Below are 14,925 nucleotides of genomic sequence, written 5' to 3'. Positions count from 1 at the left end.
CAGTCATTAAGGATGTTCAAGGGGGGTGAAGGTACGGCGGAAGGTTGGGTGGGTTGGTCTCCTTGTTGGTTGTCGAAGCTGTTGTGGATGTCAGTGATTTTGTCGTGGAAGAACGAGGCTAGGGAGTCGCAAAGGGTTTGAGAGGGAGTGATGTCGTTGGAGTTGGCCGTGGGGTTGGTACACTCTTTGACGATGTTGAATAATTCCTTGCTGTTGTGGGCGTTGTTGTCTAGTCGGTCTTTGAATGCGGCTTTCTTGGCAGTCCGGATCAGTTGGTGGTGTATGCGGGTAGCGTTTTTGAAGGCGTCTCTGGTGCTGGTGTTTGGGTCTTTTTTCCAGGCTTTCTCAAGGGAGCGACAGAGTTTCTTGGATTTCTTAAGATCATCGTTGAACCAGGGGGCGTTTTTGCTGCCTAGTTTGATTTGACGTTTTTTCAAAGGTGCTAGGTTGTCGGCGCTGTTGGTTAGCCATTGAGTAAGGTTAATGGCTGCTTGGTTGGGGTTCAAGGAGTGGGCAGGGGGGTTTTGGAGGAGCGATGAGGATATCTGGTCGATGGTGATTTTGTTCCAGTTTCTTTGCAAAGTAGGTTGGGGATGGTTGTGGGTTGTGGTCTTTTTGTAGATAAAGTGAACGCAGCTGTGGTCCGTCCAATGGAGAACTGTGGTGTGACTGAAGGAGATATGTTTGCTGGAGGTGAAGATAGGGTCAAGTGTGTGACCTGCGTAGTGAGTGGGGGTGTTGACAAGTTGTTTGAGTCCGAGGTTGGCGAGATTGTCCAGAAGGGTGGCGGCGTTGCTGTCGTTGCTCTTTTCCAGGTGAAAATTGAGGTCTCCCAATAGAATGTAGTCCTCAGAGGGGAGGGCGTGTGGGGTGATAAAGTGAGTTGCCCACACTTTCCCCGATCTCTTAAAACCTGTCCGGGGATAACTTCAACAGTTTCTCCGTTTGGCAATCCATAACAACCGACAAATTGGTGATCAACTTTATCCATCATGGTTATTGCTTGGAGCTTACCACCAATCCTCCAAACATTCTACTTTGCACTTACAAACTGACGTCAGACCACTTACTGTCACTCATTCAAGAGGTGCAATCCCTCTTACAGAAAGGTGCCATAGAACCAGTCCTGTTAAATTACCAAGATTCAGGGATTTATTCTCTATAGTTCTTAATTCCCAAAAAGGACGGCCCCTTAAGACCCATTCTGGATCGGAGTGTTAAACCAGTACGTACACACATTTTCATATGGTAACACTTCAACAGGTGCTTCCTCTTCTACAGCAAGGCAATTTTATGTCCACGCTGGACTTAAGACTCATACTTTCACATTCTTATACATATAGCTCATCGCAAATTCCTCCGATTTGTGTTAGCAGGCAAACCCTAACAGTTCAAAGTACTTCCATTCGGAGTAACTACTGCCCCAAGAGTGTTCACCAAATGTCTAATAGTAGTGGCACCTCATCGCAGAAGACATCAGATCCTCGTTTTTCCGTACCTAGACGACTGACTCATCAAAGACAACACAGTGTCTACAACACACTCTGGTCACGCTAGACTTACTCCATCGGTTGAGTTTCAAGGTTATTGCATTAAAGTCTCACCTGCGGCCTTCACAGACACAATCTTATCTGGGAGCCACTCTCAACACTCAAAGCTCTAGCTTCTCCCGACACAGCCAGAATTTGCAATATTCAAGCTCTGTCACTTTAGTTTCTGGGCAACCAAAAATTACCAGCCAGAACCTTCATGCAGTTGCTAGGGAAGATGGCGTCATAAATCTCAACAGTGGCTTATGTAAGACTGCACATGCATCCCCTACAAGAATGCTTAGCACTTCAGTGGAATAAATCACAAGATCAATTGACAGAGCTAGTGTTGGTAGACAGCCACACCCATCGCTCTCTGCAGTGGTGGAATCCACAAAATTAATCAAAAGGGTGGCCCTTCATCGACCACATTCCACAGATTGTGCTAACAGCAGACTCATCTCCATCAGGTTGGGGTATCCATCTCCAAGACTACACAATCCAGGGTCTGGGACACCGAGCACAAACATTTACACATCAACTATCTGGAGCTTCTAGCAGTGTTTCTAGCACTCCAAGCTTTTCAGTCTCACCTCATAAGCAAAGTTGTCTTAGTCCACACGGAACCCATGACCGGTATGTACTATATACAAACACGGGGGGCACACCAACTGTCACGCCTCTCAGCCCTTTTGGAGTTTGGCAATCTATCACAGAATGAATTTCCTGTCTGAGCGCCTTCTGGGGTGAACCATCAGATTTCCAACCTCCTCAGCAGGAGACAGCAAATGCATGAGTGGGAACTTCTTCCATATTTTCAAGAATGGGGATTCCCAGAAATTGAACTTGTTCGCCACAGTGGACAACGCAAAATGCCCAAACTTCGCCTCCAGGTTTCCCCACCCTCTCTCCAAAGGCAATGCCCTATGGATGAATTGGTCTGGGATATTTGCCTACGCTTTTCCGCCTCTCTCACTCCTTCCGTTTCTGGTTCGGAAGCTCAGGCAAACCTCGGTCAGGCAAACATCACTCACGCTGATTCGAGTAGCCCCCACATGTGCTTGTCAACCTTGGTTCATCACACTGTTAGAACTATCAGTGGTTCTACATCAAAAGCTGCATCTCAACTCCAGCCTTCTCACAAAGACTCATGGTGAAATTGGGCACCCAAACCCAAAAGAGCTCATTTTAGCGATTTGGCCCATGAAATCATAGTTTGTATATTTAATCTGCCACCAGACTGTATGCATATCTTAAAAGAAGCAAGCAAGCCAACAACCAGAGCTTGTTGAGCAGCAAAATTGAAACATTGTATTATTTATTGTGATAACAATTAATCCATTATATGCTTCAGTTCAAAACAATGTTACCTTCTGCATCTACAACATTTTAATCTAGCTTATACATCTATTAGATTGCACCTTACAGCAGTCTCTGCATGCTTGCATAACAGACAACATTCATCCTTGTTCAAAGTTCCTGTGAGTAAAGCCTTTATGGAATGCTCAAAGAGTTATTCCACCCAGAATACCTCCAGCACCAGTGTGGAATCTTAGCATTGTACTTACAAGACTCATGGGTCCACTCTTTGAGCCTTTACACAAATGTCCTTTTATGGAAGGTTGCCTTCCTCACTGCAACCACTTCATTAAGGAGAGTTGGTGAGCTACAGGCATTAACTTTAGAAGAACCCTTCTTTCAGCTTCATAAGGATACGGTAGTTCTTCGCGCGAATCCTAAATTTCTCCCTAAAGTCGTTTCTGCTTTTCACATTAACCAATCCGTTGAGTTAATTGTGTTCTTCCCTTAACCGGATTCGGTAGCAGAAAGGACTCTTCACATACTTGTTGTCAGAAGAGTGCTATTGTATTATATTGATGGGACAAAACATTGTCGTAAAACAACTTTTTGTTGTCTTTACTCCACCCCACAAAGGCAATCCGATCTCGAAATCAAGAATTTCCAGATGGATTGTTAAATGCGCTCAAACCTGCTATGCTAAAGCTAAAAGCACTTTATATAAATATATACCCTTTAGAGTGCATTTTCTTCACAAAATAGGAGCATCTATGGCCTTTTTAGTTAACATTCCTATTGCTGATATTTGTGGAGCAGCAACATGATCCACACACGTTTACTAAACACTATTGTTTGGATGTGTTGGCTCGCCAACAAGCCAATGTAGGACAAGCAGTGCTTAAGACACTTTTCCAGACCCCTGCAACATCCACTGGTTAGTTAACGCTTTAGGAGAACACTGCTATATAGTCTATGCACAGCATGTGTATCTAAAGCACACATGCCTGGAATGGATTGTTACTTATCCAGTAAGCATCTGTTCTTGGCATGTACATGTGTAGATTGATATGTGCCCTCCCACCTCACCAGACAACTGTAGTTGTTGCAGTTAACTTTATGTACATTACATATGCATGGACATCTCTTTACTACACTGACTCCATTCTCACCCTCTTGCGGGCAAACAATCTAACCATGGAGTCGATGCCCATGCACACACATCCGGAGTGTGTTGAATATTCTGACGCTGCATTTCACGTCGTCTATTCAGAAGTCGTCTTTATTTTATTTTGGGACCGAAACCATTAACAAGCGTTGCAGTCGTCGTTTTTGTGCTTCGGAGACGAGTACAAGTTACGCAACTTATGTGAGTCAGTGTGAGGGTACTTGGCACAGAGGGCAGAATTTAAACAGTCTGTTCCATCCACAGAAGACCGGACAGACGGGCACGGTCATACCCAAAGGCGGCCCACAGGGTTTTTGATAGAAAATTAAGGATTTGTCGACTGAAGCAATACACGCAGAACTTGGAAACTCATACGAAACAATACAGTCTATGGTAGAGTGGATTGCACACCGAGGGGAACCCGAATATTGGTTTCGAACCAGAGCACAGCAATTTGTCCGAACCCGATGGCGGAAAAAAACAATCTAACAATGAAGTTGATGCCTATGCGCACTATCACTGAAAGGAAAAGTCTCTTTACCTCGTGACTCGAGAGACTTCTTAGAAGAAAAACAACTTGCAAACATCCGCACCTAACACTAGATGGCAGGAGTATGCTAACATGTAAATCTACAGCTCTATATGCCAAGAACAGATGCTTATTGGGTAAGTAACAATCCTTTTCCTAGCCATACTGCTAAATAAATTCTGCCCCATCCCCACAGAGGTTGAGATTGATAGCCTTTTCATCATACATTAACATTCAGCTATCTGTTCCTAAAATATTATCCCAGGTTAAGTATACTTTCTCTTGTAGGGGATTTCCATTTGTAGCCCTAAGCACTGAATAGTCCCACCCATGTGTGGGGACACAGAGCATTTGTTCAATATAGATCTTAAGTGAAGATTTTCGACTTTCTTCTAGATGGCATGCAGAGACACTTAAGAAAGAAAACCGATAATACAGCCTATAGACAAAGGCTTCATTGACCCACTCAGAAAAGGGCCAGAAGGAAGCCTATATTTACAATTTTATGATGAATATAAAACAGCGTAAATCTCTCTCAAACCCTTTTTATGATTGAGAAGAAAAGGAACGTGTAGCCTCATAGGCTGTCATATGACTAAAAATAAAGACAGTGCCTTTAAGAACCCAGTGACCACCAGTATCCCATCATGCTTATCAGATGGTAGTTGCTTAATTTTTTTCGGCTCTTGCTGAGAGGACCCCGGAGCATTGAGCTTGGCTGTTTTAGGCTTCTCATCAAAATTCTAAGACAAAATGGTGACAACACCTTTACTCAATGTCTGACAAGTGCCCAGATTGCGGGAGAAAGGAGGCCAAAACAAACCCCCAAGAAGTCCACCTTCTCATGTTCCTGATGCTTGTCATCACTGCAAGAACGTTTTGCGACTTACCCTTCGTGAAAGAGAAGATTCTCCTTCATGGGGCTGAGGAGAGATGGTGCCAGCAAACAGCCTGAAGGTTGAACCTCAGTGAGGGAAAGATCAAGGTTCTGTGTTCAGCCTCCAGAGTACGTGGGAGGTCTGAAAAGATTTTTCGAAAAACTACATCTGTCGGTGGGCGTTTACAGCAGCCGACTGGAATGGCCACACTCTGAAGCGTCTCCACTACCCTTGCAGTCTTTCTTCCTCTGTCCAGTCCAAACTCTACAATCACCCCCTCGATTTGAGGGGTGTAGAACTCGTAGACATCAGTGCTGCATGAACTGAGCCGCGCAAGCCTGGACAGAAGCAACAGTAAAGGCAAAACTGCGCCCCTGAAGCTCCGCTGAAAACAAGGCGGACCGCTCCCGTGATCCCGATTGTGGAGGAGAGAGCGCAAAAGCATCGGGGTAAGGAAGCAACTGGAAGGCTCAGGGGCGACCCTCACTGAACTGGGACCTGCCGGTAGCCGCACACGCACCATCTGGATAGTGAGTGATGCCTGCGAGTGGAGGGTGACGTGTGTTCCCCCCCGACCTGCCTACTACTAGAGGCCCCGGCTTGAGGCCTAGTTGCGCGTAAGAAACCCCCAGCCGCCCTAAGATCTCCACTTTCCCAGGATACCATCTCGCTGGGCCATGTAACGGACCTACCACATTGCGGTGTTGCCGAGGGCCTAAGTGACTGAGCGGCGCCCTTTGAGCTCTGAAGAAACATGGTGGCATGCTCCAGTGTTCCCGTCTGCGGCGGTGAGTGGGCTAGAGCGTTGTGGCAAGGAAGCGTCTGGAGGGCTCAGGGGCGGCCCATAACAGACCCAAGACCTGACTGGAGCCACGCATGCATCATCCGGGCAGAGGGAGTGACGCCTACAAGTGGAGGGCGGCACGCCTTCCCCTCCACCCCCAACCTGCCTACTTATTGAGGCCTAGTGGCGCAAAGAAACCCCCTGGTGGCCCGAGGATCCCCACTGGCCCAGGATATCCCCTTACTGAGCCGCATAACTAATCTGCTGCATTGCAGTGTCGCCGGGGGCCTGAACATTCGCTGACAGCCCAAGCTAAGTGAGGCCCCCGAGGGTCGAGAACACAGGCCTGCAGGGGTGCAATTAAGGGGAAGTCGTTGTGGGACACCAGGATCCACCCTAAATCAAACCCACAGAACTATAAGTCGAGAAGGCTCCTACCTTTGCCTAAAAGTGTATCAAACCTTTTTGTCAACAGCCATTTGGAAGTCCCAGAAGCAGGATTCAATAGCGCCCAGTTACTGGCATACACCACCGCCTATTCGACCCGGAAAACAGACAGGCTGACTGGGAGGTACTTGGTAATTCCCCTTCTCTGGGCAGGTGGCGGCGAGTACCGCAACAAGGACTACACAGTAAGCGCTCATACCTCGCAATGGCCAGTGGCAGGGGACCTAAAACGCAGACCCAAAACACGCTAGCTAAATTCGCATGGGGGTAAACAGGCTATGATAGCGACACAGCCGCCAAGGGTGGGGCAAACAACTCGCATCCCAAATCTCCTCAGTCTGACCCTATCCTCCAGGATGTCATGGAAGCCATTGCGGAAGTCCGGATATCTCTAGAATCACGGATTGATACCGTCAACATAGAGATCTCCCTCATTAGAGCAGACCTACGCAAAATGGATGCCAGAGTAAAAGATGTGAAGGATGCTACAGTTACTAAAGTAACCTCCTTAAACAGCAAGTAGCCCAACCACGAGACTAGCAGGCAAAAATGGAAGGCCTCCTCGACGATTATGAAGGAAGGGCTCGAAGAAACAACATGCCCATACTGGGTGTCCCAGTGTGAGTGAAGGGTCCTGCAGCGGATCTTTGTAGAAGACCTGGTAACAAACCAGCTTCAGCCGAAGTGCCTGTCCGACTATTTCTCCATTGAACAGGCCCATCGAGTCCCCGGAGGTAGCCCCAAGCCAAGGCCTCCCCCGAGACCTATCATCGCAAGAGTATTTTTCTTTCGGGACCGTGATGTGATCTTCCAAACGGCTCATGCTCGACTGTCCTTAGTTAGAGAACAGTGCAATCATTCTTCCCGGACTTCACAACTAAAGTGCAGGCCCACCGACGCAGTTTCACATCGGTCAAGCAAGCGCTAGGGGACAAAGGAATGAAATATTCTATGCTCTTCCCGGCAAAGCTCCGGATTGAATCGGAAGGCAAGACCTGGTTCTTTTCATCCCCAGAAGACACTTGGGGCTGGCTGGAGGGATGGCCAGGAGTGGAGAATAAAACAGTGGCTGGCATGACAGGATCAGGGGCGATCCACCGAACGGGGTAGAGCCTCGTGAGGACTCTGCTCGGGGGGAGAACACCTCGGAATCGAAGGGATGAGAGGGTAGTGTGTGGCGTTTTAGATTCCGATTGAATTTTCCCAAATCATGCCCTTATATAGGTACAATTCACGTTGCCCTTATATAGACATAGAAATCAAGCCCTTATTTAGGCATAGCCCATGCAACCCAAATACAGGCATGGCTACTTCCATCCGTTCACCAAACATCACAACGGTTTCTTGGAAAACCAGCTTAAGCCATTAGGGACTTCCCCCTTGCTTGAATATTGATTTCTCCAAGAACTCAGTTAGTTTTACAATGAACAACTATTCCCTGGGGGGTTCATTCATGATGTTCATATGCCCGTCAAATATGGCATTCCTAAACACCTTCAAGGTATAAATATACCTTCACTTACTATGGCAAAGCATGGTGGTTCAAAGCAGATAGACAGCCTACTTGCCCGACGCAGCTTACTACAGCAAGTGCCGAAGGAAGCAGACTCTCCAGTTGACTCGCTGATCAGGAAGCTGCCCTCCTCTGCTGAGAAATCCAGCTCCAGTGTTTCTGACTCCCCTTGCAGGGTGTTGGGAAATAGTCCCGAGAGAGATACCAGACCTCCTTCATTCTAAGATATGTAGTTGATTAGAACCTAGAGAAACCTTTGGTAGATTCTTGGCAAAAAACTAAACCTATGCTAAAGACCATACTTACTACTTCCCTCGTACTAGACCTAGGTTAGGTACATTGGGGTAGGTGTATTTTAGAAGCACCAGTTGAGTATTTTAGTTTATGTATGTATTTTATGGCTTAGAAACCATTCCACGCTGTTACAGTATTTCATAATACTTTTCTCGCTGTACGCATTATACTTTGCAATCTGTCTAACAATTGTAGCAGTTCATATCTTTTGCATGAGAAAGAAGACTGTTCAATAAACCTTTTATTGAAAACGCCCGTCTTTCTCTGCACCTCTGATGAGACGAAGCATGCACGATTGAGTTAAATACTTATCTATTGTTTCCACGACTGAGAGATATATTCTTATTCTTGGGAAACAAAGTTGTCATGTTTATGCGGTTGTCAGAAACTAATCCCTTGTGTATTCGAGCAAGTTTCTAGTGACCTCTGAGCTAGCTGGCACTCACAATTAAGTTTAGAATATTCAATAGAGACCTACTGACCTAAGTCCTACGTCGTATCTATAGGATATATTATTCCAATGCGCAGAGCCTATTGGGAATATAGGGTCTACACTACAGTAGGAGGTAGGACGAAGCTGCTTACTGCAATCCAAAGGGCACTTGGGACCTTGTCAAGCAAATGAAGGTGTGGCAGGAAATAGGGTGTACAACGGAGGCCCCTGGTTGACTAAAGGGAGATTATCATTGTCAATCTGGGCGGAATCACTAGCACTCTGAAATATGTCAATTGAAAGCGCTGAGGGGTTCACGAGGATCTTACTGATTTATTGTGTAACATGTATCCATCTTTCATTCACAGCGAGGATGGGAAGGTTGTACACCAAGCACCCACATTTGGGGGGGGGGGCGCAGCGACAGGCACTCTGCCTTGTTGGGGGGTGGGTAGTTTGAAATCCACTGGCAGGGGGGCAGGTTGGGGAGGTGGAGGGGAGGGGTGGTTGGAGGGTTACTGTTTGTTAATTGTTACCCCAGTATTTGAACTTTCATAGATGCCCATGCTTTGTATCATTCCCAGTCGTCGGAATGGGAGCCTCTGTAAATAAAAAAATATCAGTACCATAGGTACAAAAGAGAAAATTAGGCCTAGGCCTCATCTCATTTTGTAGCATATCACCCTCTTTGTGTAAAAGAGCCCAAACTTTCGCAAGAACCAATCAGAATAGCCTCACCCCATAGAACCTTCCAGAGAGCCTCAGAGCCTGAGATTTTCTACCGCATGTTGTGCAAGGGAGTCTCCACTGAGCTCTGCTCAGTTTTTCTTTCTATTCAACTATATTCAACTTTTTTCTTCAAAATCTACAATGGCTGACAAAGAGAAGAAGCCTTTATTCATGGTCTGTGCTACCTGTGCGAAAAAGAGGCTTTTTGTGGAAGACAAGCATGAGGACTGCATTTATTGCTTGTATCCTGACCACAAGGCCACAGATTGCAAAATCTATAGGACCTTTTCAACGAAGACTTTGAGAGACAGGGAGGGCCGATTGCTGACCTGGCTAGAGAAGATGAAGGCACGGAAGGAAGTACTGCCTTCAGATGAGGAGGATTCTACATCAATAACTTCTTCCAGAAGATCTAAAAAGAGGGGTAGGTCTCCTCCCTCTACTTCATCTGAGCCCCCTGTCCAAGCCCACCACAAGATCTGATAGGTCTGGTAGGGTTAGTCCCATTAGATCTCCTCACCGAGGTGAAAAGGAGAGGCTGGGACAGGCTGCTGAGAAGGACACGGCAAAGGTGAGAAAGGAGGTTTCTGTTCCTTCACAATCTTCCCAGAAAGAGAAGGATGGTAAGAAATTCTCTACGGTCACTCCAGAGACAAAGCAGGACAAGAAACAGCGTCCGTCGACGACGAAATCTGCAGGTACGTCAACAACTGTTTCTCATAAGGATTTGAGTGTGCCGATGGCTCAGTCGACGGCGGCTTTGACGACGACGACACCTTTAAATGCTGCGTCGATGTTTAAAACGCCTTCCTGTTCGTCGACGATGGCTACCTTGTCGACGTCGACTATCATGTCAATGAAGATACTGTTGACGGCTGCTTCGACGACAAGAACGACAACGTCGGCGGCTGTGATGTTGCTGACGACTAGCTCGTCGACTATGCCGTAGATGATAAATCCACCGTAGACAATAAAATCCGTCGATGAAGACCTTCCCAGCATCGACGGTTCTGTTGACGAATCCTTCGACGTTGGCTTCCTCGTTTCTTTCGGCGACTATGTCGACGATTCAAAAAATGCAGATTTCCACACGGAAGCGGCAGATAACACCGGAGATGACTTCTCCAAGGCGAGTTACATCTTTGCCACCTAGTATGCTGCTGGATGACTAATTTGATGAAGAGGGTGACGATATCCAGTATGGAGCTGCCTATAGTCCCTCGTATTTGAATGTGAAATGTCAAGAAACAGATACTGAGGAGTAATACGAACACCAGTATGTTCAGCAGGAACAACCTCCTCGAGGCTTGGGTCAGGACATGGTGGCCATGCCAGCCTCCCTGGTTTCGGATTTGCAATTGATGTTGCAAGACTATAGAAATAGATTTCCGAATCAACCAGCAGTTCAATCGGAACGCCCTCCTTTTCCAACTGTACCCCGGACATCTGCAATCATCGTGACAACGGTGGTCCCACGGGCTGTGGAACCTGAAACCAGAGAGGAATCCAGAGAGGTGGTGCATGATGTGTCTTCAGATGAGGACGTTCAGGGGGATCCTATAAATGACCCTGACTTAGATTATGATGATGGTGGCCATCCAGATCCCGCAGGACAGGACACTGCTACTTCTCCTCCGGCTGACATTGGGGGTTTCCATAACCTCATGGAGAGGGCATCTAAAAGATTTGGTCTGCCAATCACAACTGTGCAGTCAGACTGTTTCCTTTGACTTTAAAGAGCCATACAAAAAGTCAGTCAGATCGATTCCTATAATAGAACATGTATGGACGGAAGGAATCAAGGTTATGCAGAATCCGGCCACTGTCATTCCTGTTCTTCCCCAGCTGGAGAAGAAATATAAGGCCCCTAAAGGCAGCCCAGCGTGCCTCCTTGGACAACCTAAACCGGATTCTGTAATATCGCAAGCGGCGCAGAGCAAATCCAAGAATCCTTCCACGCCTCTTACTACACCCCCGGACAAGGAAGGAAGGCGTTTGGACAATGTGGGCAAGAGATTTTCCTCTATGGCCAGTCTCCTCGTTCGAACGGCGAATGCTCTGGCCATCTTGGGCAGGTACGATCGCCAGATGAGGTGTGATTTAGCCCCGTTTATAGAACTGCTGCCAGAATCATCAAAAGAGGAAGCCAAAAAGGTGCTCGTGGAGGGAGAAAGATAATCGTCTGAGGTCATAGATTGTGCTATTGACATAGCTTCTACGGCCTTTCGTGCTCTGGCTGGTTCAGCTGTCTTACGATGACAGGGCTGGTTGCGGGCGACCTGGTTTGATGGAGAAATGCTTTTTGGGAAGCATGTCGATGAGGCCCTTCAGAGTATTAAAGACACAGCAAAGTCCTTGGGGTCTTTAAATTACCGTAAGGTCCCATTTAGAGGGGCAAGAGGAAGGGGCTTCTCCTCTTATAGGGGTGGCAACCAACAAGATATTTTTCGCAATCCTCACAATCATACAAACCGCAGTATCCTAACCAACGCCAGGGCCAGTCAGCTTCTTTCTCTCGTCAATCTCAGAGGACGTCCGAATCGTCAAGGACGTGACAATTCCAAGAGGCAATAGCGGCCTCTTGGCTATTACTACTGCTCCTTCCTCCATGAGGACATCAGTGGGGGCAGGTTATCTTTTTGTCGAGAGAGCTGGAGAAGTATAACCTCAGACCAGTGGGTGCTGAATATTGTTCAGAGTGGCCATACGTTGGAATTTCAAGATATTTCTCCAACAAGAGCTCCAGGCGCCAGTCGATCTCAACATCTGGGACTGCTAAATCTCAAAGCCCACCAACTTTCCATCAAGGGGGCAATAGAACCGGTACCGCTCTCAGAGAGGAAAAGGTTTGTATTCCAGGTTCTTCCTGGTTCGCAAGACTACAGAGACTTGGTGCCCCTTATTAGATCTAAGGGAGCTCAACACCTATCATCAAAATGTCCTTCAGGATGGTCACTCTCCAGGATATTCTTCGTCTTCTGTACCCAGGGGATTTCATGGCGACTCTGGATTTAGAGGATGCGTACTTCCACGTACCGATCCACCCAGCTCACAGGCAATATTTGCGCTTCTCAGTAGGCAAGAGCCATTTCCAATTCAAAGTGCTTCCGTTTGGTCTTCGATCTGCACCAAGAATATTTACAAAGGTGTTGGCCCCAGTGGCAGCTTTCCTCAGGAAGCAATCTCTGGAAGTTTTCCCTTATCTGGAGAACTGGCTAGTCAAAGCTCCTTCTTTCCAGGGAACTTCCAAGGCCATTGCAACTTGCATTCAATTGTTCGATCACCTGGGCCTTCAACTGAACAGGAGCAAGTCAGTTCTGCAACCATCCCGGTCAACAAAGTACCTTGGGGCCATTTTGGACTGCGAACAGTGCAAAGCTTATCCTTCGGACGAGCGTCAGAACAAGTTAATGCTCTCTGCTCGCCAAGTGCTAAAGAGGAGATCCCTGTCAGTACGGCTCTACAAGTCTCTGCTCGGATCGATTTCATCTTGTATACCATTGATTCCGCATTGCAGGCTGCGAATGCGTCCTCTGCAAGAGCAACTCGACAAGCAATGGCGCCAAGCAGAAGGCTCGTTCAACGACAATTTTGATAACACCAGAAATGAAGGAGGCATGCGAATGGTGGATAGTGAGAAGCAACATCGCAGAGGTTCTGACTTTCAGGCTTCCTCAGTCTCCTATGGTCCTAACCACGGATGCCTTGTTAGAGGGCTGGGGAGCAGTGCTCCAGGAGCTGCAAGTCAGTGGGCACTGGGATCCACAGCAACGCCAGTACCACATCAATCTGCTGGAGCTGACTGCCATCCGACTAGCTTTGCAAGCATTTCTCCCGAGGGTTCAAAATCACCTAGTGCTGGTCCGGACGGACAATACAACGGCCATGCACTATATCAACAAGCAGGGGGGGACAAGGTCCCTAACTCTTTCACAGGAAGCTCAACGAATTTGGGATTGGGCAATTCTTCACAATGTCACTCTGAGAGCAGAACACCTGGCAGGTTCGCTCAACGTCACAGCGGATGCACTAAGCCGTCAAAAAGCAGCCAATCACGAATGGGAGTTAGATCAGTCCATTCTGGAGGAGGTGTTCTCGGTCTGGGGGACCCCGACCATAGAGCTCTTTGCATCTCCGGAGAACACCAAATGCCAGTTCTACGCAAGCAAGGATCACCATCCGGGATTCTTGGGGAACGCACTTTCGATTGCCTGGTACGGCGCATTCTTTTACGTTTTTCCGCCAATACCCCTAATACCGAGGTTACTCAGAAAGATCAAGGTGGAACCGTGCAAAATGATTGATTGCACCGGCGTGGCCCCGGCAGTTTTGGTACATGGAACTCCTCCTGCTCTCCCAGGATCATCCCATTCGCCTGCGACTAGTTCCGTCCCTGTTATCGAAGTCTCAGGGTCAGGCCCTGCATCCGGATCCGACTTCGCTTCACTTGACAGCGTGGCTCCTGAATACAGGGAATTCCAACATCTAAATCTCCCCAAGGAGTTTAGGGAGGTTTTGTCTCCAGCTCGAGCACCAAGCACTAACAAGACGTGTAAAGTAAAATGTAAGAGATTCTGCCTATGGTGTCAGACAACGTCTCCACCCTTACAAGTCAGCTCCACATCAAATTTTACCATATATCCTATCACTGGCTCAATCTGGATTGGCTCATTCTTTGGTGAAAGTTCATCTAACAGCCATCTCGAGGTTCCGGCAGACATCTTCAGGTCCTTTTTTTTTGGTCTGCTAGAATTGTCAAGCAGGTCTTAAAGGGTCTGTTTAGGATGTATCCTCCAGTCCGCCCGCCGCCGCCAATTTAGCAACTTAATATGGTGTTGGCTCAGCTAATAAAAGCTCAGTTTGAAACCATTCACAGAGCGGACCTTAAATTTCTTTCTTGGAAGCTAGCCCTCCTTTTGGCACTGACATCTGCTAGGAGAGTTAGTGAACTTCAGGCGCTGTCAATAGTGGAACCTTTCCTTCAATTCAAGAAAGATGTCCTCTTCCTTCGGACGAATCCAAAGTTCATCCCTAAGGTTCCCTCTGAATACCATCTGAATGAACCTTTGATTTTGAAATCATTCTTCCCATGGCCTACTACTCCGGCAGAAAGATCATTGCATTCTTTGGACGTTCAGAGGTGTTTGAAACTTTATTTAGAGCGCACGAAGTCCTTTAGAAAATCCTCACAACGGTTTGTGTCTTACAGTGCACCGCGAAAGGGTTTTCCTATAACCAAAGCCAGCATTTCCCGCTGGATCTCCAGTGCCATTCAGTTCTGCCATCAAGGAGCAGGCAAGCCCATTGAAAGAAAACCCCGTGCAC

At 47.3% G+C, this 14,925-nt stretch overlaps 1 protein-coding gene across 2 annotated transcripts in view; it reads left to right on the top strand.

Moving 5' to 3' along the window:
• The window catches only part of PAPOLG (poly(A) polymerase gamma), a 522,398-nt gene that overhangs the window by 336,055 nt on the left and 171,418 nt on the right, over nucleotides 1-14,925 (top strand). The gene's annotated exons all lie outside the window — the stretch shown is intronic.

This window comes from Lissotriton helveticus, chromosome 6, assembly GCF_964261635.1.
Source record: "Lissotriton helveticus chromosome 6, aLisHel1.1, whole genome shotgun sequence".
Classification (NCBI taxonomy): domain Eukaryota; kingdom Metazoa; phylum Chordata; class Amphibia; order Caudata; family Salamandridae; genus Lissotriton; species Lissotriton helveticus.
The sequence above is the reverse complement of the archived record's forward strand: the minus strand, read 5'-3'. Positions and strand labels throughout refer to the sequence as shown.